Source organism: Rhinichthys klamathensis, unplaced genomic scaffold, assembly GCF_029890125.1.
Source record: "Rhinichthys klamathensis goyatoka isolate OS25496 unplaced genomic scaffold, OSU_Roscu_1.1 h1tg000140l_1, whole genome shotgun sequence".
NCBI classification, from domain to species: Eukaryota; Metazoa; Chordata; class Actinopteri; order Cypriniformes; family Leuciscidae; genus Rhinichthys; species Rhinichthys klamathensis.
Genome location: NW_026606675.1, coordinates 526,520 through 553,445, shown reverse-complemented (window position 1 = coordinate 553,445; position 26,926 = coordinate 526,520). Strand labels below are relative to the sequence as shown.

General features: G+C 39.8%; 1 protein-coding gene across 1 annotated transcript in view; it reads left to right on the top strand.

Annotated features, from left to right (window-relative positions):
* Nucleotides 1-26,926, top strand: part of dlgap3 (discs, large (Drosophila) homolog-associated protein 3) — a 201,660-nt gene that overhangs the window by 18,114 nt on the left and 156,620 nt on the right. The gene's annotated exons all lie outside the window — the stretch shown is intronic.

Below are 26,926 nucleotides of genomic sequence, written 5' to 3'. Positions count from 1 at the left end.
TCTTAAAACACTTCAGTTATCCTCCTGATTTCTGTGGTTGAATACTGATGGCAGCAAGAGGAGTGAGGGGCTTATGGGTGTCAGTCTGTAATACTGAAGCCCACTGCTGAAGTGTGACGGGATGTGTGAGCAGCACAGGTAAATAGAGGCTGGTATCCAGCCATGCCTTTAGCTGTCCTTTCCCACTGCCCCTTCCCACACATATCTGTGGCTGACAGGTGCCGCCATGGCTGACGTCCATCAGTGGCTTGTTTACCTCAAAGCACTCTTGCAGATACACTGTACACAGTAAACTTTTTTTTGAATGAATTTATATATTACTGGCTGGTTAAAAACAAAAAATAATTTTTCTCTGTTTTCTGCATTTTATCTTCTGCTCTACTTCTGTACTACAGTGCATTGCGTCACTGCAAATATTGTTGAATCTTGCATGATAAATTGCTTGTGAAGTTACTCATTTGTAAGTCACTTTGGATAAAATCTCTTTTACTTTTACAGATTACCAGTAAAATTGTTTACTATGGTGGTGCTTTGTTTCCATGTATGCATTGTGGCACGAATAAAGTATGTTGAATTATTATTTTTTATTATTATTTGATATCAATCTCCTCTGCAGGGTTGCCAAGGCTGCATAACAAAACAAGCCCAATGGCCAATTAAAAGTATCCCAGTGTCCAAATATCAAAACGCAAAATATGCTATTCCCATACCTAAAATACATATTTTACAGTCACTGTTATGCAAAAGCACCATCATAACCACAGCTCAAAGGCTCCCTACCAGTGGCCCTCATTCACAAAACTTTACATCTAACACAGTTTTATTATGGAATATATTATATTCCATTCCAAGCATTTCAGTCAAATATAATTTATGCAATGTCAAATCTTTTACCCACGGGGTAAAACAAATCTATCTGCAGCAACAGTTTTTAAAATAGCCCAATCCCACAGGAAAACAGTGAATTTGGCAACCCTGCTGCTCAGCTTTTGTTCTCACTTTTAGTTAATTCTTTAATAATGCTAAGTACAATTGTTTTTATGATGTTAATGGTCATTTTGATGTTTTCCCCATTGTGGCTATTGTATAATAAACATTAATTATGAGTTCAACATATACAAGAGAATCAGTCACACAAGCAAAAAATGTTTCAATGCAAAAGCTACATTTATTTTGATGCGTTTCAATGCTGGAAACTTCAGACAGCCCTTTTGTGATTGGAAATGCAGTTTTGGCGTTTATGGCAAGATTAAGACATTTCTTTTTTCTTTTTCCCTCCTTGTAACCCACAACTGGGTTTTGTTGCATTCAGAAAATGACCTATGCATTTCATTCATAGTAAGACTCAGAATACATGTAATGTTAGAAAATACTGTTAAATTGATCTTAGTTTATTTTACAATTTACATTTGTCTAAGCATACTTTCCATGAGCAGAATAAGGTTTTTGTACAGAGCACAGTGTTTGTCTTGTAATAAAAGGGATGAATATCTTTATTGCATCTAGCTCTGGGAGATTGTTTACTAGAAATCTTACTGTATGATCAAGTATTTCAATCTTGAAAACAAAGGAAAACACTCCATATTGATTTGAGCCACTGTTAAAAATCCAAACAAAATGAAAATGTGCACAAAAAAATCCTTGCCATGCCATATACTATTTTACTGTTTTAGTGAATGTCGTCAGTGTTTCGCAGATGAAACTGGGAAGCGGTTGGCCTTCTTGCTAATAAGGGCATGAAATGATTCTTTTCACCCTCATGCTCTTTCCTCGCTGCCATGTTAATGTTTTATCCTAATCCATCATAACCCCAGTCCAGCGAGACACAGAGAAGAATTCAGCCAGGACACACACACGCTGAGAGCATTACACCAGTAGCAACCCTGAGGAAGACAGGTGTTGACAAATCATTTTTCTCTAAGGATTGAACAATTGCCAAAAGGGAAACTCTGGTAGTATTGTACTAGAGAGTTAAGGGGTCAATGTACAAAACGGGGGCCATTTGTGTGCCTTATATACTACATTACTGTTCAGGTTTCGGTCAGTAAGACATTTTTATTAAATTATTTTATTCAACAAAGATGCATTAAATTGATCGAAAGTGACAGTAGATACATTTATAGTATTACAAAAGATTTCTATTTCAGATAAATACTATTCTTTTGAACTTCCTAATAGTAAAAAAATCCACAAATTTCCACAAAATTAATAAGCAGCACAATCGTTTTCAGTATTGATAATAATAAGAAATCTTTCTTGCACACCAAATCAGCATATTAGAATGCCTCCAACTTACTTTTTTTCTACATTTTGATGACAAATAAAAGAAAGTAGCATTTAGATATGGTGGCCGATATATCGTGTATCCCTAACAGGCAGGAGATATGTTTTTGATATTATTTGTTATGCGGTGTAAACACATTGATCTGTTACATGTCCATAACATTAAAGCTGGATATTAATTATAAATGTTAACTAGATGTGTTCACTATCTGTCTAGCAATGTATGTTTATACTGGCATATAAAAAAAAACAGTTTGCCTTTTCAAATCTTCTATCGTGTGTGTCATTATTTATTGAGTTGACTCGTGCGTTTTATGTTTCACGCTTCAGAAATGTGACGTTTATGGGTTTTTCAGCCAGTGAAGGATCCAGTGCACTGGTTTTTGCAATTGAGACAGCCCTAAAATGTCCAACTCCCTGATCAGTGCCCTGACTTCTGAACTAGGGAGCTGATTGAGCCGCACCCTTATTGTAAGGCAACATCACAAACCCCATTGCAAACGACATTTGTTTTTAGCGCATACCTACTAATGCAACGTTATTGTCATAGAAACCAACGCAGATATTCCGGAAAACGAAAGAGCACCACGGGACACACAATTCGGATCTGAATGGTTGCGATACACAGTGTAGACAGTCAATCAGATAGATCAGATTCAAAACAGATGCACAAATAATCAGATTTTACTGACAGTGTGAACATAGTCTAATTTACTAGCTACATCTACAGCACCTTCATTATTTAAATCTTTATTTTACTTTAAAAATCACCTTAGTAAACTGGAAAAAGCACCAGGTACTTTGAGTGACCCTTATATTGCAATTATTATCTTTTCTATAATGATTGTCTTTGGGCTGAGTTGAGATCACTGCTTTTCTATCATTGCCCTTCAAGTTCGACCCGGCATGTTTTTAATGCACTAGCAGTTTTAAATTCAGTTTGGCGAAACAGGTCAGTTATAATTACGGCAGTTGAATTGGAATTGGCATTTCAATTTTGATGTAGCGTTGATGAAATCAGCCTGGCCCTTTGAGGGCAGACTTCTCTCTCCGCTGAGGTCATTATGGGTGATGTGTTTACCTTGCTGGACCAAACGCTAGTGAAACAAGGCCTCTATAAGAGCGGATTGAATATGATTACGCTGCAAGAAGCAAAAATATATAGAATATCCTTTTGAAGTTTAGAAATATAGTTCTTGTAGGGTCGTTTTCACAGTGCTGGAGCATATTAATCATTTCAGTGCCTTTGATTTGAACTTCGTGTAATGCTGTTCGAGAGGCTTGATGTTATTTAACATGGATAGGGGGGGAAAAATCTCATTTTCCTCCTTACGAAGGCTTTGAGGGGGGATGGAAAGTAAACTCAATTAACTCTACACTCGTGGTTTATTTTCTCGCCTCTGTTGGAGGGGATTTAACATGGAGGTCCATGATTATGTGTCAACTGCAGCACAATGTCAAAGCTCAAGAAACTGCAAATAGAAATGTTTGAGCTGATAAATAGGGACAGTAATCAGTGTGTGTCGCTGTCTCTGTTGGACACACACACACAAGTATACTCATACTTCAAGCTAAAGCTTTGCCTTAATAAATATTGAGAGATTGATGCAGGAATGCCATGCTGTATTACAAAGATTATTAGGAAGTTGAATGTCAAAACCCATCAGATTAGTTTACCGAGTAAAGTAACAACTTGTACTATATACAGTATGTGTAGTTGGCATGCCTTTTCTCAGTGTATTCATTTGATCTACAGATCTCATTCAAGGTGAAATGGATACAATCTCCTTCATATTCTCTATACTGCTATAATGAATTGAGCAGTCAGGTAGCTGTTTATTCAGTGTTGGCACTGCATTATGCATTCAATACTATCTCTTTGATATGGTGTCTTTGCTTGACCTTGGATCAGCTTCAATCGCAGGAGTTAAAGATTACCCTCCTCTTACTTACTGTGGTGTTAACCCAGATATACCAAACCTTATCCCTTCTGCACCCTGCCAATGTACCAAGGATTTACTCATTGCAGTAGAGATCGTCAGGTGCCCTTCTTGATCCTTGTATTGACCCCTCCAATTTGTGCAGTATCTTTCCCATACTGATTGGCCAGCACCATTCATTCAAGAAATGACACAACTTTGACAGACTTCAGAAAGGAAATAAACTGCAGATCGATCTATCTATCTATCTATCTATCTATCTATCTATCTATCTATCTATCTATCTATCTATCTATCTATCTATCTATCTATCTATCTATCTATCTATCTATCTATCTATCTATCTATCTCTGTCTGTCTGTCGTTATGTGTATGTCTGTCATTCCATCCATCCATCTATCTATCTATCTATCTATCTATCTATCTATCTATCTATCTATCTATCTATCTATCTATCTATCTATCTATCTATCTATCTATCTATCTATCTATCTATCTATCTATCTATCTCTGTCTGTCTGTCTGTCTGTCTGTCTGTCTGTCTGTCATTATGTGCATGTCTGTCATTCCATCCATCCATCCATCCATCCATCCATCCATCCATCTATCTATCTATCTATCTATCTATCTATCTATCTATCTATCTATCTATCTATCTATCTATCTATCTATCTATCTATCTATCTATCTATCTATCTATCTATCTATCTATCTGTCTATCTATCTGTCTGTCTGTCTGTCTGTCTGTCTGTCTGTCTGTCTATCTATGTCTGTCGTTATGTGTATGTCTGTCATTCCATCCATCCATCCATCCATCCATCCATCCATCCATCCATCCATCCATCTATCTATCTATCTATCTATCTATCTATCTATCTATCTATCTATCTATCTATCTATCTATCTATCTATCTATCTATCTATCTATCTATCTATCTATCTATCTGTCTGTTGTCATGTCTGTATCTATCTATCTATCTATCTATCTATCTATCTATCTATCTATCTATCTATCTATCTATCTATCTATCTATCTATCTATCTATCTATCTATCTGTCTGTTGTCATGTCTGTATCTATCTATCTATCTATCTATCTATCTATCTATCTATCTATCTATCTATCTATCTATCTATCTATCTATCTATCTATCTATCTATCTATCTATCTATCTATCTATCTGTCTGTCTGTCTGTCTGTCTGTCTGTCTGTCTGTCTGTCTGTGTCGTAATTTGTATGTCTGTCATTCCATCCATCCATCCATCCATCATTCTAGCAATTACCGTCACTTATGGCCGTGGATGTGCAGGGTAGAATGTAAGTTTCATAAAAGAGAAATTCAAACTATCTGACTATGCCTTTGAAACTCTGTGTCCTCTGTTATCATCTGCCTGCGGTACCCTGCAGGCCCTCTCAATCACGGCCAAAGCATTAATCTTTTCAACTGAGCAGAATCCCCATATCCAATGATTCTGCCCAAATTACTATATCCTGAAACGGCACACGCTGTCCAACCTTCAAGTGGGTGTCAGAGACGATTACAGTATCAGATGTGCATCATCGTGCATGAATAATAACACCTGTAATCCATGAGATGGCCTTTCACTTTCATAACCACAGTAAACAAACAAGAAGTAGGCTGCTAAGTAATCCCTTCACTCTTAGCCTCAGCTCTTAGCTCTAGCATACAGCATGACCTGATTGTAAATGGAGTGAGAATATGATGAGTGGAAAGAAAATCATAGAGAAAGAAAACATTTTTAAAAAATGATGAAGGTGGTGAGCAGAGTACTCTATATGACGTCAACCCAGTTAAGAGTTGTGAATTATTTACTTATGACATAAAGAGTACAGCCTCAAAGTTTCCCATGGGATTACTTTATCAATTCTACTAAAATGCAATCGTTTTTGAACACATGGCATACGAATGGGAAAGTGGGGTACTGAGCAAGCCAGTGAAAAAGAAGAAAAAGCAGAGAGTTTAACACACTTATGACAACCTGTATTAATTTGTATCATATGACAAAATTGGATGATATCATGAGACTTTTCTACTGTATCATAGTTATGTTTAGGGGTTGAAAAATAGGCTTTTTATGGTTAAGTTTGGGTCATATTTTTTGGTACAATTTAATTTGAGTGATTTCTTACTATTTCACCACCTTGTATGAATTATTACGACTTCATGACACCAGGTTGTGTCTTGATGTGTTGTTGTCTTGCACATTAGAGGCTGTGCAAAAAACCTTGACAGTGCGACTTGATACAATGTTGAAAACAAATGGGATGATAAAATGACATGTTGCAATGCCCTCATTTACATATAAAAAGTAGTTAAAAATATAATTGATGGACGCAAGTGTAAGTCTTGTGAAAAGCCTCTCACACGCCTCTAGACTGGAAATAAAAGGAGACAAAAGAAAATTATAGCGTCCTATTATAATCAACGAAGCTGTATACCCTGCAAATGTAGCATTGATGTGCCCTTGCAGCGTAGACAGCACCGTACTAGTGTTGTTACGTTGCTTCCAGTGTAAATTGGGTGTCAAAGATCCACTGCCATATTTTCCACACCGCTGCAGCATTATTATTAATATAAATCTTGAGTTTATACCACTAAAAAAACAATAATATGTCAGTGTTCAACATTGATCTGCCCTTGTGAAAAAATAAGTATGCCTAATTGTTGTTAATTTAAATTTGTAGTGGACTTTATATCTTAAATGTATTTTGTTAAACTACCTGCAAAAGTGCACTTTGTTATGATTTCAAATGAAAAGTTTCACTTTACTTTTATTTTAAATCAAAATGTTTTAACAATCTTTAATCATGCTTTGAAGTACACCACTGTAAGAAAAGATGTTGAAAAACGGAAAAGGTACTGGTCATTTTCTCCCAAAACATTATCTGTTAATTTTAGGGACATTTACTTTAACCCTAAAACACAATTTGATGCATATAATGCAAAATGCCAGTAAAATACTGGTGAAAAATCAATACGGAAAATTCATTTTTATTTTAGTTTAGCATAAATGGTTTTCACTACATTTAAACCATATTAAAACCATTATAATTTCAAAGACAATAGAAGTAATATGAAATCACATAAAAATATGTAATTAAAGCTCCAGTCCGTAACTTTTTTAAGTTAAAAATAATCCAAAATAATTATATTAAAAAAAACGTATTCTGCCAGTGGTCAAAACTATCTGCTTGCCATAGCTAGATTCAAAACGGTTAGCTTGTAATAATGATTTTAATTCCAGTGGTACTGGTGGGTTTCCGCGGGAAATTCGAGCATGTCTTTGCGTCATGACGTCACACCCGTACACATAAAGAAGGAGTTTCGGCTAGCCGGCTATACTGCGCGTGACGAGATGTTTAGATGTATAGGCTTTTCTCGCAGCACTTTACATAATTAAACTTATGGCATCCAGAAAGATCCAAACAACAATCATCAGTGTCAACTGGAGATTCAGCAGTTATAAAACCCAAAAGACCTTGTACTTCGGATTTAAGGTGGCTAGAGAAAGAGAAAGAAACCGTCACATGCGAACACAAGGATTTAAACATCGGCGGGGCTTTTGAAAAGTGCGTGAACTCCGTGTTTTGAAGGGGTTCGAAACGGAAGAAGAAGAGACAGCTTTTTTCTGCTGAACAAGTAAGACATTTCAATAGTTCAATCGTTTAACAGTACGTTTTCTTAATTCACACAGTTATGGAGTTTCCTTTGTTGTGCCTTTCTCGTTTTGCTATTATGGAGAATATGAATTCTGAAGTACACAGGTAGCTGCTAACCATAAAACACATTACATTTAACATTATCACGCAATGCTGATGTTGTTAACATGAACAATTTGAGAACAAAGTAGGCTATAATTTGCACGGTTGCCGTAAATCGCGTTGATTAAATCTAACGAAGCTTATCATGTCGAATACTTTTTCCCCCTTAGTTGGTCAGAACAAAAATGGATGTTACTTGTTCAGAAGACATTTTCTTATGAAAATTCTTATGTTGGTCAAACTTTCAAAAAGTGAATCTGTGATTCTGTATGACATATCCACACAGCGCGGTGACTGACAGCACCACTCGCCTCAAAGCACTGTGTTCATCCGCGCTGTTTCATGCCGATTTACAACCCACGTAAAGATGATAATTCCGCGAATCACTGCAGTTACAGATTTCGAACAGAGAGATGGCGACAAAGAGGAAAAGATACGGACTGCAGCTTTAAGTACAACTTCAATGGGTAAAAAAAAAAAAAAAAACATTTGTGCTACTTCCATTTAATATCAATTTAAACTACAGCACATTTTCTTTTAATTGTATGTACCATGCCATTAGGTCAGGAAATATGTTATTGTTCGCACACACTTAAGTATATTCTTTTAAAGTATATGTTTTTTCTAGTGCTGTCAGATCGATTAATCGTGATTAATTGCATCTAACATAAAAGTTTTTTTTACATAATATATATGTATTATATTTCTATATATTATGTGTGTGTGTATGCGTATCTGTGTGTGTGTGTATATATATATATATATATATGTAAATATATATTGTGTGTATAAATATGTGTTTGTGTGTGTGTGTGTATAAAGTATACACACTCACATATATACAATATATAAATACAATCATATGTATACACACACACATATATTACTGTATGTAAACAAAATATTTTGTTAGATGCGATTAATCACGATTAATCGATTTGACAGCACAATGTTTTTTCATAATAAATACTCTTTTTAAAAGTTAAACTGTGCTCCTTTTTCACAAGAGTGTTATTACAAATCAGCAATTAGGCTACAAAAACAGACTACAGATTTACTAAATTTGAGGTGCGTCCATCTATGATATCAACTAAACTATGCGTCCAACTATGATATCGAAATTCCGTTCCGATCATGTAGTCACTTTAGATTCCAAACTGTGTATGAACAGAACCATATTCTCCTGCTGCGTGAACATAGCCAGAGTGATTAAGTCATTGTCCCACTACTGAGATGTTTTGTCATGATGGATGCTCCAGCATAACCAACCATAGAGCGAGAAGAGAAGAGTGCCGGAAAGGACAAGAGACATGCAGGCAGGCAGAGGTTAGAAGATGAATCTCAAAGCCAGAGCAACGGATGACTCAGTTGGTCACCATGGCAACCCCATAAAGACAAGTCCCCAGTGCAATTTAAACCGCTTAGGGTCTGGGGTTTAAAGGCCGAGGTATGGTAAATAATGGGAGTAAACAAAAATCAAATGCATACTCCTAAGAAAACAAAAAGAGCCTAAATTCGTACTTGCTCCTTATTACAGAGGAAATGGAGCATTGCGTGGCCAGGCGGTGATGACGAGGTTGAACGATGGGAACAGAGGTATCTAATTAAAAACATGCAAATGGCCCACACAAGCAAAACTCGGTGTACCACCACGGTGGTGCACTGCAGCAGAGATCAATATTAGCAAGAAGGCTACGCTACAGACCAATTAGAATTGAAATTAAAATGAAGCGGAGAGAAGCAGGTTGATACAGAAGCTTGGCTCGTTTCACGGCTGTTACAGGGTGGAAACCTTGAATGGTAGGAGGGGGTCCAAAACGCAGAGGAACAGCAGTGTTCAGACTGCAGAGGAACAATTGAGTGGAAAGAGAATATTAGCTAGCTACCCAAGAGCCACTTTTACTGTTCATCTGAAATAAACTGTTATCTTCATCACGGGATGCTGTTTTCTGTTGTTGAGTTAAGTGTTTTTCGTCTACGGTCACATGATCATCGCATAGTGCATCAATGCCGTTACACTCTGATGCACTTTGTGAGGTGCTGTCACTGACCAGGGTTGGAGGTTTGATGCCTAGCTGCTATTCTACTTTTCCCCGAGTGGTTATAACACTGAATTTGTGCTGAAGTGAACAAGGCTTCAGACCTTTGAAGGGTAAGTTCTTCTGCTTGATTAGTCTTCAATCATTCGTTCACTCTGACTGTGTCCAGTTGGCTTAAATCCGATAGATTTATTTTAGTTCAGGGTTTATCATGGCTCCCTTAAAAGGACAGATCATCCAAAAAAAAATGCCATTCCAAACCTTTCTGACTTTTTTCCCACTACACAAAAGAAGATATTTTGATAAATGCCTCTGATTATGTAATAGGTGGTGTGCTCTGGGACGCTCTGGTGCTCTTCTTTGATGTGGAAATCTTCTCCAGTAATTCCATGCATAGGTATTTCAAACTTTCTTTGACCCCATAAGCAAAGAATTAAAAAGAACTTTACATTGAGTATATCAGGCCTTAAATGCAACATGGCATCATGACTTTGCGTAAACATACACGCCACTTTCAAGTCAAGTGGCGTGTTATCTATACGCATTTTGAGCTATCCGCGTGTATGTCCACGCCGAAACGAACCGTCATCTTTTGCGTGTATGTCTACGCCGTTAAATGTCCGAGTGATTCCGCGTGTATGTACACGCCGTTAAATGTCCGACGAAACGAAGCAAAATGTAGATCTACATCTGGGGAGCGATATTTTTTTCCCTAGGATGGTAGGGGAAGACTCATAAATGGTATTAACCCCAGTGACGGGTAGGTTTAGGGACGGGGTTGGGGTAGGTCATATATTTATATATACAGTAATATAACGTTAAGTCAACGGCGTTGATAAACACGCTGAAAAGCGATTATGCGTGTTGATAGCACGCCAAAAATGGAAATACGAATTGGCGTGTCATACATACGCCATTTCATGAGATCAGTCTGCTTAAATGATGATATAATTCTATTTTTTGGGTAGACTATCCCTTAAATCATCCCATATCCCTGCTAATAAACAAACAAACAAACAAAAACAGCTAAAACCAGCCTAGGCTGGCAATTTAAAGCTGGATGTAGCTGGTTTAAAGGGGTGGTTGATTATGATTTCACTTGTATAACTTTATTTAGTGTGTAAAGTTGCTGTTTGAGCACAAACAACATCTGTAAAGTGACGATGCTCAAAGTTCAAAGCAAAGGGACATATTTTATTTTACAGAAATCACTTTTTAAGGACTACAACAAACGGCTGGTAGGGACTACAATGAGCTTCTTGATGGGTTCGTGACATCACTAACCCTAAACTTTACAAAAACCCTGCCTCCGGGAACACAATTTATAGATTATCATGATAGAATATGCTAATCAATTACTAGAAGATAGTTAACTCCACATCAGCTACATCAATTCATCAACTAACCATTCAAAAATGTCCTGTTGGATTCTACATGTTGTCACCTCTTCTTGAGTCTCTCCATCTTTGTCCGGCTATTGAACATAAAAGGCTAAACGTTTTAGAAATTTTAGTGTGTGTCTGTGTGAGGTAATCGGAGCTGCTAAATCATGAGCTCTTGAAGCTCCGCCCTCTGTGCCGGGAGCAGCAGCTCATTTGCATTTAAAGGGACACACAAAAACGGCGCGTTTTTGCTCACCCTCAAAAAGTGACAATTTTAACATGCTATCAAAAATATCTGTGGGGTATTTTGAGCTAAAACTTCACATACACACTCTTCACATCAGAGACCCCTTTAAGCTCGTCTCACAGCCTGGCCAAGCTGGTGTTCAGCTGATCTTCCAGCCTGACCATCTAAAGTGGCCAAAACCCCTCTAAAACCAGCCTGCTCAACCACAGGCTTGATAACCAGCTAACCAGCTTTTAGCTGTTTTTTTTTTTTTAGCAGGGTATTCCTATCCCCTAACTAATCTATCCCCTTTCTGATGTAGACAAGGGCTTAACACATAAAAGATAATACAGTATATTTTAGGAAATATCTTGAATCACATGCAGTTTTAAATATTATTTGAGCTATGTCCTTTGCCTCCAGGATGGAATGCAAATGGAGGCATCAGTCGGTGGGTAATAATGCCATTACCGCTAATTGCATTGTTTCCAGCGATACACATATTGCAAAACATCAGCTCAAACAACACTTCAGTAGCCAGTCAGGAGCTCAGAGGAATTTACATGTCTGTATGCTTATGCCATTCTCCAGCACTGAGACCTGTGTTAACCCATCAGCCTTCTGCACTAGAATCCATTTTCAGAATGAGACAGGATATTGAACTGTCAGTCAAATGGTTTTATGTCATTCAGGACAGAAACTGACAAGTTTCATTATTACGGAAATCATCATGTCTCTTCTACCTTGTGGCTAAGGACTGACGTTATATGTTTGACATAAAGAAATGGTGCCTTTTAGGTGAAATGTTCTGCATCACCAAACAGATCGTTCCACTCCAGACTTTTCAATTGGCTGATGTAGCTGTGTCTGTCTTTACACTTTTCAGCGAAATCAAATGGCAAATGGTATACACTACTCAAAAGTAAAAGCAGTAATATTGTGAAATGTAATTTTTCCTTTAATGGCAAAGCTGAATAGTCTTCAGTGTCACACGATCCTTCAGAAATCATTCTAATATGTTGATTTGCTGCTCAAGAAACATTTATTATAATCAATCAACTTTCCCTTTTGATCGATTTAATGCGTCTGTGCTTGACCCAAACTATATTAGAAAAAAAAATACACACTTAAGTTTTAAGAAGCATGGTGCCACACATGGTAAACAGTTTGCAACATGACAAACATAATTAAGTATATTCACAGGTGGTTGAAAATGAACAAAATGTACAGTTTTGTTATGAATTGGGTTTAGTTATTATTTGTGCCAAAATATTCAGCTTTTCCTCGTATGTTTTTCTGCCTATGTGCTATTGCTCATCCACATTAAAAAAAATTTTCTTCCTCTTTTCATTTTAATAAAATATCTTAGTTTGCATTTATCAGCTCTTGGAGCATGTGGTGTTCATGACCTTTTTATGGAAAGTGCTTATACATTAGCATCAGTTTTTCTCTGTGTGTATTTCTGTAACCGTTCATTTTTAATTGTCCTCACTGCTGTGGCTTTCTGTAGAGTCTTAAGGGGTGAACACTGAACAGTAATTTTTATTAATTGGTATTTCAACGCAAAAACCTACATCTTATTCCTTTTGTACCTTCAATTCAGTTTAACCAGGTTCTAAATTTATTGAGGTTTTTTATTTAAATTACATTAATATTGTCATTATTTTTAGCACAAACTTGCCCCTTCCATAATAATAATGCACTTATTCTGAAAACAGGCCATTTGCCTGGTGCAATTAATGCTGCATTATTACTGTTTGCGGAAAGTATTGATAAATGGAATTTTTATGTAAACTAGAGGTTTATGTACATTTTCTATACATCAGGAAGAAGAATATTATAGCTGGGCCTGGGCATATATGCAGATCCGTGTAGACAAGCTTTTTCAAGAATTTCGAAGTGCATACACTGTCAGTTGTTCAATTCTTTTTTTATGAAAATACAAAACAAAACAATGTAATATATAAACCCACACAAAAAAAATATATGCACTATTCCGTATGTAAAAGTCCCTTTTCAGTGGAGCGGTAGACTTTGGAAATGATCAGTTACAGTAGCTGTTATTGAGGGACATCAATTATTTCAAAATGCTTTTGTTTGGTATTGAGCAAATCATTGGAAGCTGTTTGCAGTTTTCACTGCAGGGGTCTTTGTATAGACTGCAGAGTCAGACTGTAGCAACAGTACAATCATTATATTTCAGCACCTATTTTGTACTTTGTTTTCCCATGTACTGGAGCCACAATTTGTGTTGCAGTTTTGTCACCACCCTCTGCCAACTAAAACCAATGTGGAGATTAAGGGTGTGTTCACACTTGGCAGGTTTGGTTCAATTAAAATGAACCCTTGTGCGACTGTTCTGTTAGTGCGGTTCATTTAAATAAGTGTGAACGCTGCCATCTGAATCCTAGTGCGCACCAAACAAGCGGACTGAGACCCCTGAAAGGATGGTTCTCCGTCCGCTTCCAAGCGAACTCTTGAGAGGTTCGACTGAAATATGAATGCTACACGGACCAAAGACATGTAAACTAACCAAAAAACAGGACATGATGTCACAAGATGGCACCCTAAAAAGGACAGAATGCCCAAGCAATCCTGTTTTTTCTCGTCATAGTCGCGATGTTTCCCATAACAGCGTCGTCTTGCAGCAGATCTTCGTTTGTGTGTGTGATGGAGGGATTCCTGCCGCTGTTTTGACTCCTTTACACATTTTACAAGCTCTTCACAAGCCTTTTTCTTTCTCTTTAGGTTCAGTGTTAAAAAAGTGTGAACTCTAAGAGAACCAGGACTAATTTTTTTTTTTTTTTTTTTGGTCCGAACCAAAAGAACCAAGAAAATCCGAACTACAAGTGTATGATTGATGAAATGAGATGCAGTAACTAGTATTCAGTTATGTTGATGTATTTATTGAATAGAGGACGAGATTTTATTAACAATAGTGCATTAATGAGAAGCGTATTGAAATAGCTGAAGAATACAGTGCAATTAAATTGGGGTTTTGAAGCCAGTAAGCATAATAGAGAGAGACAGTGCGGCGTGGGGTTAAGAAATATTATGCTTGACAGCTTTGTTTTGGTGGGATTTATGGGTAATTCTTTCTGAATTTAAATGCTGTATAAACCCTGCCAACCTTTTCAAAATCCACAAAGACACAAGCATCCGTAATGGATCCTTTTGCTACATTTAATGAAACCTTAATGCATTCTGACATAGCGCTATCTTCATTGTTTGTTTTACTTTAAATAGAAAGGAAAGCTTCTGTGTTTTGTATGCATTTGTTTCGTGGTAGTGATTTCTGAATGAACTCATTGAACTTTCACTAAGCGCTTTATGTTAGTGGGCGGGTGCGGTAACTGCAGATTCGTTTTTTGTGTGTGTGTGAAGATACACTTCATTGAAAAGCCATTATGAAAAGATCTTATTAGTGTGTGTATGGTTCATTCAATAGAGAGCAGGGCATTGTATAACTTTTACACTTTAATTACCACCAGTTACTGCTTGAAATGCTTACAGGAGACACACAACTCTAATACGCATGCAAAGATGTTGTTTAAGCTTGCGGTGGATTTATGATTTAATATCTTTTTAATAGGAGATTAATGATTTATAATGGTTATGTAATCTCTAATTATGTTCTTATTATGTTACACAGGGCCATAGGAGCTCAACTGGGTGTGCAAGTAAAACAGTATCAACAGCGTCCTTGGAAATAGATACACAAATTGGTGGCAACGCTTGTCCAAAATCACATAGGGTGTCAAGTGCACTGGCCAGGAAGTCCATTTCTAGAGCTGTTTCATTTTCAAAATCATTCCACTGTGAAACATTTTCTCTCTAGAAATTCCCACAATGCACCATAAAACATGTGAGCATCAGCTGCTGACTATATTGACTTGCCAAATATGTGGTCATGTCTTCATAAGACTTCAAAAGATAAGTGCAAATGTAAATCTCTGAAGACAAAGCCTTGTTTCTCCTTCATTCCATATGTGCATGAAAGGGGAAAATGTCAGGAATTAGTGTTGCTCATTTAAGCATGTTCTACTGCTTCATATTTGTTTAATGTCTGAATGTCATTATCTGTTTTGCTTAAAAAACGTGGGATAGGTGCATATTCCATGATGGCATTGCACTTTTTATCTATAATTACAACAAATACAGTAATTATGGAAGCTTGTTTCCGCCACAGAATAAAAAATAAAAAAGGTAATTGCGACTTTTTATCTCACAATTCTGACTTTTTTTCCTCACAATTGCGAGTTTACATCTCACAATTCTGAATTTTTATCTCAGTATTGCGTGATATAAAGTTGCAATTGCGAGTTATAAAGTCAGAATTGCATTGAGGTAACCTTAGAATTTGATTTTATAACTCGCAATTGCAAATTTATTTCTCAAAACATGAGTTTATATCTCGCAATTCTAAATTTATAACACTCGATTGCAACTTTAAATCACGCAGTTCCCCTTCAGGGACTACCGCTGCGTGTAATCGCAGTGGGAACGCCCTCAGCGTGACGCGTCTGAAGCATGAATGAAATCAGTCAATGGAGAGAATGAGCGTACGGCGAGTGACGTCATCGACCAGGAAGCTATAAATATCCCCTGAGTACACAATACGCCAGCTTTTAGTTACTTCAGCAGCTCTGTGTGTGTCTGAATCTGTCGATTGTGTTTGTCTGTTTTGTCAGGAGTTTTCACTATATATATTTTATATAAAAAAACCAATATGAGCGAGCAGTATAAGAAGTGTGTTGGGAAGTGCAGCAATGCCCAGTCGGCTCTCGAGGGAGTCGATTGTCAGCATTGCGAGTGTTTTCCCTTGAGAACTCTGCGCTCGCGGCGATCGCTCTTCGAGGAGAGTGATTTGCTGCGAGCTCCCCAAGGCTCGGGTCCCGCTTCTGTTGAGGCAGAGCGGCGGCGCTTGTCTTGGGGCTCGCAGATGGATCTCACTGGCGACGTTGAGACGGGCTCCGGCCTATCTCAGCTATCTCCGCCGAGATCTAGTGCCTCTCACCCGGCTCTGGAAGCACGCGCTGCGGCGGTTACTTCTGCCCGGGTGGAGGCACATGATGATGTTGAATTGAGATTTTCCAGTTCTGAGGAGCTGGATGTCGAAAGTTTTGCATCAGAGAAAACTAGTTTATCACATTATACTGCAAATGAAGAAGGTTTGATGGATGTGTTATCTCGGGCTGTTGAAAAGCTGAAGAAAAAAAAAAAAACAGTATCGAGTGGCCAGCTGATAGACAGGTTTCTAGAATTAAAAGCAATCTAGATGATAGATTTCTGTCTGCACGACTTCAACCTTCTCGCCGGTGCTTACCGTTCTTCCCAGATCTTCATACTGAGGTGTCAAAGACCTGGGTTAGACCGGTTTCAAGCAGAATTTACACAAATCAGTCCAATGCTTATGGTAACATTGTTGGTGCTAAATCTGCTGGTTATGTGACGATACTGTAGGCGGAGGAGACGCTCGCGAGCTATCTCTCTCCTGCTTCATCGTCTTCACTTAAAGCACCGGCTCTTCCACCAAAAATAAATAAATAAATAAATATATATACCTCTGTGCTGGTGGGGAAGGCTTACTCGGTGGCTGGGCAGGCGGCTGCATGTTTGCATACGAAAAAAAATAAAAATAAAAATAAAAAGACTTTTATGCAGGCTTTTCAGGCCGATCAAAGGAAAATCTGAGGGGGTTCCCCGCCGAGAGAGACTTGCGTTCACCTCCCTTAAGGGTGCCCTGTCTCTCCCGGCGCCCTCAGGGGCCCGTCCTACTAACCCTGCCGAAACAGGGCGTAGAAGGGTCTGGCGAGTGCTTTCCCGAGGGACGCTCGCCGCCTCTAAGGAGGGTTCTAGTGTGTTCAGACCAGTCGTTCCCTGCTGGTGCGCCGTTACAGGGCACTGTGTCTGTCACGCAGAATGTTCAACCAGAGCAAAGTTTTTCGTCGAGTTCGTCTTCCAAAAGAGCACAGCAGAAGCGGAGTGTCAAGTCTCGTGCCCTCCTGCAGAGAAACTGGAGGGACGAGGCGGGCGCTCTCCGGCGCGGCCTTCTCGGGGCAGGACTGATCTGAGGACAGTCATTGTCGCCAGAAAGGCCGCGTCGAAAAAGTCCTGACGGGCTGAACGTCAGGACTCTGAGGGTGGTCCCCATCGGGAAAAACTTGAGTTCACCGCACAAAAACACGGTGCCCTGTCTTTCTCGATGCCCTCAGGGGTCTGTTCTACTAACCCTGCCTATACAGGGCGTAGAGAGACTCGGCGAGCGATTTCCCGAGGGACGCTCGCCCCCTCCAAGGAGGGTTGTGGAGTGTTCAGACCAGCTGTTTCCTGCCAGTATGTTACAGGGCGCTGTGTCTGTCACTCGGGATGTTCATCCAGAGGCCAGCCTCGAGAGGCTGGTTCCCTTAGTAGAGCTCCTGGCGGAATGGGTCCCCCACCCAGCAGGGAGTTAGGATACTACTTCATCGGGAAAAAGAAAAATCCTGACGTGCTAAACGTCAGGACTCTGAGGGTGGTCCCTATCGTGAAAGACCTGAGTTCACCGCACAAAAACACGGTGCCCTGTCTTTCTCGATGCCCTCAGGGGTCTGTTCTACTAACCCTGCCTATACAGGGCGTAGAGAGACTCTGCGAGCGATTTCCCGAGGGACGCTCGCCCCCTCCGAGGAGGGTTGTGGAGTGCCCAGGCCAGCTGTTCCCTGCCAGTACGTTACAGGGCGCTGTGTCTGTCACAGGGGATGTTCAAATCAGATCCGAGGACTGGTTTGTCATGATAGATCTAAAGGACGTTTACTTCCATGTATCTATCCTCCCTCAACACAGGAAGTTCCTGAGGTTCGCTTTCGGGGGCGAAGCGTACCAATATCGGGTTCTTCCGTTCGGCCTAGCACTGTCACCCCGAACATTCACGAAGTGTATGGATGCTGCTATAGCCCCGCTGAGGTTACAGGGCATCCGCTTTCTGTACTATTTAGACGATTGCTTGATTCTAGCTCAATCGGAACAACAGGCGGTTCGGCACCGAGATGTCGTTCTTGCTCATATCAAGTGACTGGGGCTGAGGCTCAACGCCAAAAAGAGTGTTCTTTCTCCATTACAGAGAACCACTTTTCTAGGTGTAGTGTGGGATTCAACGACGATGCAGGCACTATTGTCACCTGCTCGTATTGCTTTGATTCTCGCTGCAGTAGATCAGGTCAAGCTAGGCCAGTCATCCACTGTAAAACAGTTCCAGAGACTGTTAGGTTTCATGGCAGCTGCGTCCAACGTGATACCTCTTGGCCTCTTGCACATGAGACTGTTACAGTGGTGGCTCAGGACCAAGGGATTCTCCCCGAGGGGAAATCCGCTTCGCATGATCGTGAGTTCGCGACGGTGTCATCACGCCCTGATCATGTGGAAAGATCCTTGGTTTCTGTCCCAAGGCCCTGTGTTAGGAGCTCCTTGTCGTCGCGTTATGCTAACGACAGATGCTTCTCTCACGGGTTGGGGGGGCGATCATGGATGGTCGCCCGGCTCAGGGTCTGTGGGAGGACCATCATCGTCTGTGGCACATAAACTGCCTAGAGATGTTGGCGGTGTTTCAGGCTCTGAAACACTTCCTCCCAGACCTAAGGGGCCACCATGTTCTTGTCCGGACAGACAACACATCGGTGGTTTCTTATATCAACTATCAGGGGGGTTTGCGTTCTCGCCCGCTTTACAAACTGGCACGTCAGATCCTTCTATGGTCCCAGGGGAAAATTCTTTCTCTGAGAGCTATTTATCTCCCGGGGTATTTTAATCAGGGGGCAGACATCCTGTCAAGACAGGGGCCGAGGCCCGGGGAATGGAGTCTTCACCCCGAGGTGGTGGAACTCCTATGGAAACATTTCGGTCTTGCCGAGGTAGACCTATTTGCTTCTCGAGAAACATCACACTGCCCGCTGTGGTTCTCTCGCAGCCATCCAGCCTCGCTGGGGTTGGATGCGATGGTACATCCGTGGCCGAGGTCACGCTTGTACGCTTTTTCCCCGATCGCTCTGCTCCCAGGAGTTCTGGAGAGGGTTCGCCGGGACGGGCTCAGTCTCCTGCTAATAGCCCCGTTCTGGTCGGCCCGGGTATGGTTTGCGGACCTAGTGTCTCTCCTCGACGGCTCTCCCCTAGAGATACCGATCAGGAGAGATCTGCTCTCTCAGGCGAGTGGGTCGATCCTTCACCCCCGTCTAGAGCTATGGAGGCTGTGGGCTTGGCCTCTGAGGGGGCCCAGCTCATAGATTCTGGTCTCTCGGCTGAGGTCGTTGAGACCATCCTCCGATCCAGAGCTCCCTCCACGAGGAAGTTATATGCGCGAGGTGGAAACTTTTCACCTCTTGGTGTGGAGAGCGCCAGCAGGACCCAGTTAACTGCCCGGTTGGTACAGTGCTGGATTTCCTGCAGGACCGTCTCTCCACAGGGTTATCCCACTCCACACTGAAGGTGTATGTGGCGGCCTTAGCTGCTTACCACACCCCTTCAAGTGGAGGTTCCCTCGGGAAACACCCACTTATGTCTCGCTTCCTTCGTGGCACCTTGAGGCTGAGGCCTGCAGTTCGCACGAGGGTACCAGCTTGGGATCTGGCCATCATCTTAGAAGGTCTCTCCCTTGCTCCTTTCGAGCCCATCGAGGAAGTTTCGGAAAAGTTTCTTACTCTAAGACTATCCTTTTTCTCGCTATCTCATCTCTAAAAAGAATTGGAGATATTCAAGCACTTTCGGTGGCTCCCTCGTGCCTGGAATTTGCTCCTGGTTGGTTAAGGCCTTTCTCTTTCCGAGACCAGGTTATGTTCCTAAGGTTCCAACTGTTTCTGTTAGACCTATAGTTCTGCAGGTTTTCTGTCCTCCGCCTTTTCTGACGTCAGACCAGGAGAAAATTAATTTGCTGTGCCCAGTTTGGGTTTTAGATGCTTACGTCCACAGAGCTGCCCTGTGGAGGAGATCGGAACAACTGTTCGTCTGTTTGGGTCACCTAAGAAAGGGTGTCCTGCATCTAGGCAAAGGATGAGCAAGTGGGTGGTCGAGGCCATCCCACTTGCTTATGGGTCGGCCCATCAGCCTTCACCTTTGGCTGTAAGGGCTCGTTCCACCCGGAGTATGGCTGCTTCTACAGCTCTTCTTTCAGGAGCTTCTCTTCAGGACGTTTGTGATGCGGCAGGCTGGTCCTCACCGCACACTTTCGTTAGATTTTATTCCCTCGATCTTAGCTCCACTCCCGGGGCTCAGGTTCTCTCGTCGGCTTGTGTCTCCTAATGACACACGACGGGGATTTGGTCGTATGGGGATGTGGGTATTGCGTTCCCACTGCGATTACACGCAGCGGTAGTCCCTGAAGGGGAACGTCCCGGGTTACGTATGTAACCCTAGTTCCCCGAAGGGACGGACGCTGCGTGTCCTGCCATACTCTCGGCATCCCCTTGGGTCGCTGCTTCAGTAACTTTTAAGCTGGCGTATTGTGTACTCAGGGGATATTTATAGCTTCCTGGTCGATGACGTCACTCGCCGTACGCTCATTCTCTCCATTGACTGATTTCATTCATGCTTCAGACGCGTCACGCTGAGGGCGTTCCCACTGCGATTACACGCAGCGTCCGTCCCTTCGGGGAACTAGGGTTACATACGTAACCCGGGACGTTCTTACTTTATATCTCGCAATTCTGATGTAAACTCGCAATTGTGAGATTAAAAGTCGCAATTATCTTTTAAAATGTTTTATTCTGTGGCGGAGACAAGCTTCCATAGTAATTCTCTTGATTAAGTACCAGCTATATTTGAATGCACGACCAAATTCATGTTTACTTTGTATGGAAGCCTGTTCCACTGTCAGAATTTTAGGATATAAAGTGAAGCAAAGTATGTGAAGCAAAGTTGCAAGTGGGAGATATAAAGATCCACTGGAATGAGTGGAGAAACACACATCCATAACCGGAGATTTACACGCACACCATATCCCGTCATAATGAGCCTGCTGAGAGTGCTGTTTCTTGTGTGAGGATGGAACGATGTGGGACTTCAGATGAACAGAATCATGCTGACTGCTGATTTTGCTGCATTGGTTACGTTATGCTTTGGCGTAGGTTATCAGGGTGAGCGCCTGTGAAGCTCCTTCCCTTTTTAATCCACATATCATTGCCCGTGGGTATTACGCACAGTGTGTGTGTGAAGAGACAGAAGAGGGGGGGACAATGCATCACAAACACAAAAATAAACAGGCAGTCTCTCCAGTGCCCTAGCTCACCTCTGTCACAGCTCCGGCCAGGAGTCCCATCGCCCGCAGGCAGCTGGGACACTTAATCCCATGATTATGTAGAATGAAGTTTACTGCATTCATTGCTTTAGCATTATATCCCTGACGCATGCAGCCACAGTTTTGTATTTTAAAAGGTGGATATGACATGACTGCTCATGGCCAAGCTCCAGTATAAGACCAGGAGAGACAGTATATGGGAAGAATTGATGTGCGATGAAATAATTGCTAAATTAATGAATTAATTAATTATTAAATAAAATATGTGACCCGTGCTGGGAGTGTCAAGTATTTTATAAACTTCAAATGATGTTTGATTTGTTGGAATCAGAATATGACTGAGCTACACCTTGAAGTCGATAGAGTCAGCAAAGGCTATTTTGAGAAAAATCGAGGAAAGGTTTTCTGAAGGTTTCAAAACAAAATCACCTAGCATCTTAAATTCCCTGGCAATAGCACCAAATTTGGCACACACCATGTCAAAACCAAACATCTATAGGACAAATGTATATTCAACTTTTTTTCCCCTTGACACCACAATTGTTTTATTAACATTTATTTTAACAACACATTTCATTGGTTCAGACTCATGAAGGCCATCGAGAATTCGCTATATGAATATTCACAAAGTTGGAATACTGCGCTTTACAACGATACCAAACTTGCGCTGAGAGGAAGCGCCTGTCGAGAAGCAAGCAGAGAAAAGCGCCATTTTTTCAATGGACAAAGGAAAGGTACTCCTCAGATAATGCACAAATAAAGATACTTTTAGATGTTTAATTGCTATTTGGAGCATTGGGATCGCTAGACGAGGGCTTAATGAACTAGTTTTTGTGAAAACCTCAAAATCAACCAAAATCGACATTTTTCGCTTGTTTTGTCTGTAGCTCGAAATTAGCCCGTGCGCGACTCATTTTGCCAGCACGGGTCACATATTAATACAACTATATATTAATTAAACCCATTTTCTCTCTAGTATCTGACCAGTAGTAATGTCCCTACATCTGCACCAAAATGATCTTGCTTACTGTAGCTTGTAGTGTGACATTTTCTCCTGTCCATGAGATACTTGTGTGTTTCCGCACGAGTATGTGTGCAGATTTTTGTGTTAGTGTGTGTCTATGTGCTTGTTTTGATTGTGTGTGGTGTTACTAGCTTTTGCACCCCCATTGTCCAATTAAAGTGGAAGCATCAGTGAGTTTAGCTGAAGGAGGAGGGGGAGAGCTGCAGGCCTCCTTCAGTCCGGTCTTATTACCGCAGAGCTTTGCTAGCGTGCGTCCCCCAGGGGGGCTGTCTCTCCCAGCATCCCACCGACACCATGCTTTCATTAACTCCTATCCACATTGCGGCATCTTGCCAAACATCTCTGAAACAACTGGATAATTCTGTGCCTCCTCAGCAAAACGAACATCATTTGAATGTCAAGGAAAAGAAAAGAAAAACCGTGGCAATTAGACCAGCAGTTTTACAGCAGCTTTGAGCTTAACCGTGCCGATCAAGTTTCTCATTTCTAGTTTTAAGGAAAGTCAGTTGCTTTGTATTTGATGTCAGTTACCATATCCTGAAATATTCTTGCACTTTGGAGCAACTGTCTTGATCAGTTGATGCATCTACACTACTGTTCAAAAGTTTGGGGTCAGTAATATTTGTTTTATTTGCTCACCAAAGCTGCAATTATTTGATCAAAAATACAGTAAAAACAGTAATATTGGAAAATATATATTACAATTCAAAATAACTGTTTTCTATTATTATATATTTTAAAATGTAATTTCGTGAGCTTAGAATTATACAGTTCTATCTCCGTTTAGGGTAGTTCTGAGATATTGAGCATCAAAGTTTTTACATCCCTGCTGTTTTGTGAGATGGAACCTTTTTATTTTATTAATAACTACTAACAAATTTTTTTTTTTTTTACAAAAATAACACCACACAGGCATTAATAAACACCTAATGGATAAGATTATGTCAAAAACTCAATTTCGACCACAAGTGGAGATAGAACCTTATAATTCTAAGCTCACGATTTATTCCTGTGAATGTAAAGCTGAATTTACAGCGGTCATTCAGTGTCACATGATCCTTCAGAAATCATTCTAATATACTGATATCCTGCTCAGTAAATTTTAAAATTATTATTATCAATGTTGGAAACAGTTGTGCCGCTTAATGCGTTTGTGGAAAACATGATCATTTTTTTTCAAGATTCTTTGATGAATAGAAAGTCCAAAAGAACTAATAGAAACTGAAATAGAAATTTTGCAACATAATAAATGACTTTACTTTCACTTCTGTTCAAATTAATGCATCCTTGCTGAATAAAATTATCCATTTCTTTAACAAAAAAATCCCATTTTTAAAGATATACTGTGTAGGTAAGAATATTGTATGATAAGATATTTCATACTTTCACTCTATGCACTGTATGGTCTTTGTTGGTCTGTTTTACAGGGTTTGCACTTTTCAGCTGGTCAGGATGTATAGCCTCCCGGCTAAACCAGCAAAAAAATACAGCTGGTCCACACTGGGAGACCAGCTTATAAACCAGAGACCAGCAAACCAGCTTTGTCTGGTATAAGCAAGACATATAGCGAATCCTAGTCAGCTTCAATTTGGTCTATCAGGCAGGAATGTGTCACTGCTTTCATTGAGGGATGAAATGCTCCCACATCCTCCTCTTCCAACTTCTATGGCAGCTCTTGAGTCCAGCTTTCCACTATGCAAACAGACTTAGAGTGATTGACAGCTGGCATGTCTCCATTACTCCCATCCCCTAAGTATTTCTCTCAAGACAGTCCTGACGGAGAGCCAGTGTGCTGATATTCATTTGAACTGTTCGACTGCTTGCATATGGGTTTGTTTCTGTATCTTTTTTGATGATCCATAAATGAAGAAGCTAAACCCTGATAATTTCAAGATGCGTTAAGTGCTTTGAGTTCAGTCCCGACATGAATAATAACAATCTCAACAGGCTTGCAGCAGTGTCACGCTCAATTTGATGAGCAAGTAAGTGCTTCCAATATTAAAGTAAATGTTCATGCATATAATTAAAATGTGGCAGTCATTACCACAGTTTACTTTCTAAATTACTCAATTACAAGAGAAAGATAAAGACTATATATATATATAGTCCCCGCTATTGAACGCCATTGATGGAATTTACCGGCAATCCATGTACAGTAGGCAACGCTATTATACAGTATACAGTAGGAAGCAAGAAACATAAACAAGCAATAGAAGCATTGCTGACGCACATGTAAGCGATCATCAATTGTATGTTCAGATTTTCATATAACAAACGTTTCTTGGGGCCATGAAAGTTTTGTGAAAATTATCAAAAATGTTGGCACTGGCTGAATTTTTTTATTAATTTTTTTTTAAAGCTGGTGGGGGAAAGAGTTAAAAAAAATTAGCTGTCCCTGTGTTATTTAAGTATTATTAACTGTTATATAATGCTATAGTTTTTCTTTGAATTGTCTTTCATTTTATTATTTTCAGTTATATACTGTTTATTTCCTTAGTAATTTTGTTTTGTGATTTTGTCATTTTTATTAGTTTTTGATTACATTACATAATAAATATTACTCTTTAGGTTGAACATTTATTTTTATTTTCATTACAGTTAGTCATTTTAGTGCTTCAATTTAGCCAAGGCAACAATTCTAATTTTCGTTCAATGTTTTCATCCAATATATTTTCTTCTATATTTTATTTAATTTCACCTCTATTTCAATTACAAAGGTTTTTTTTTATAGTTTTAGTTAACAATAATAGCCATGCTGTCAACAAAAGAAAATCATTACAAATAGTCAAGTAATTTATCTCATGATTACCGACCAGTCTTTTGATAGCAGAATGAAAAATAACCATGGAGTGAAAGCAAAGCAAAGAATGAAAAACCAATATAAAGAAATGCAGAAAGACAAAATATAATTGTACTAGTCTAGGAGATATAACAAGCATATATATTTAAAATGGTTCACTGTTGAGACAAGTGCTTTCCTCTCGTCTTAGAAATGAATTCACATTGCTTCAGTGCCATGGGAGGGAAGGATTGCAGGCTTGGTGTAGATTTTAGCTGTTAACATTAAGAGCTCTGTGTTCTGAACACATTGTGCAAGCAATTCTGTCGTCAGTCAGTGCCATTGAAAGTTGCTTTTACATCAAGCAGAGTCCTGGTGGAAGGCTGTAAATGGAAGAGGGATTTCCCTAGACAATGCATCCTACAACCCCACCGTAACTTGGCTGGAAGTGACATGCCCTCAGCCCAGGACTACAATGAATAATGTTTCTGCTTTATCCTGCTGCAGACATTCACTATATTGTGCAGGATACTGCAGAACACGTACATGGGAAGTGAGGGTAGCTATCAAAGAAACAATGCTGGACGGCTAGTTGATTAGTGAGGTTAACTATAGTTTATCTATATTTGTCTTGCATTTTGTCTTTATACTAATTAGCCTGCATGCAGTCTGCTGCGCTTACAGTGTTAAAGATGTAGCATTCAAAATTATTGATTTGAGTGTTTTTGAGTGTTGAGTGTTTTATTTATTTAGATAGTAGTGAGTAGTATATAGTTTAATATCTTTGTCAGAATACATTGTTTCCGCACTTGTTTCCACATTGTTCGGACATAATTACCAGCTTATTGTATTGGGTAGAACTTTAACATTGGTGCATCCTTAATTCTTGAATGTCTTGCCTCACTTCTTGTCCTGTTTTTTTTGTTTTGTTTTGTTTTGTTTTTAGCGACCAATCATGAACATTGCAATTTTAAAATGCTGAGTCAAGTTAAAAAAAAAAAAAGTCCAATTGCATTTGGTTCCATTTGATTTCGCTCCACTGAATCCAGCTTAATTACTGTAATACAGGGCCTGCTTAAGGTGTATTAGTCAACTATTCATTGATTTTGAAAAATGTATTTTTTTAATCCGAATTAAAGTAACCAACTAGTTTTGCACACCCCTAGTAGAGCCCTGCACATTATTTATGGGTAAAATGGAAGAGAC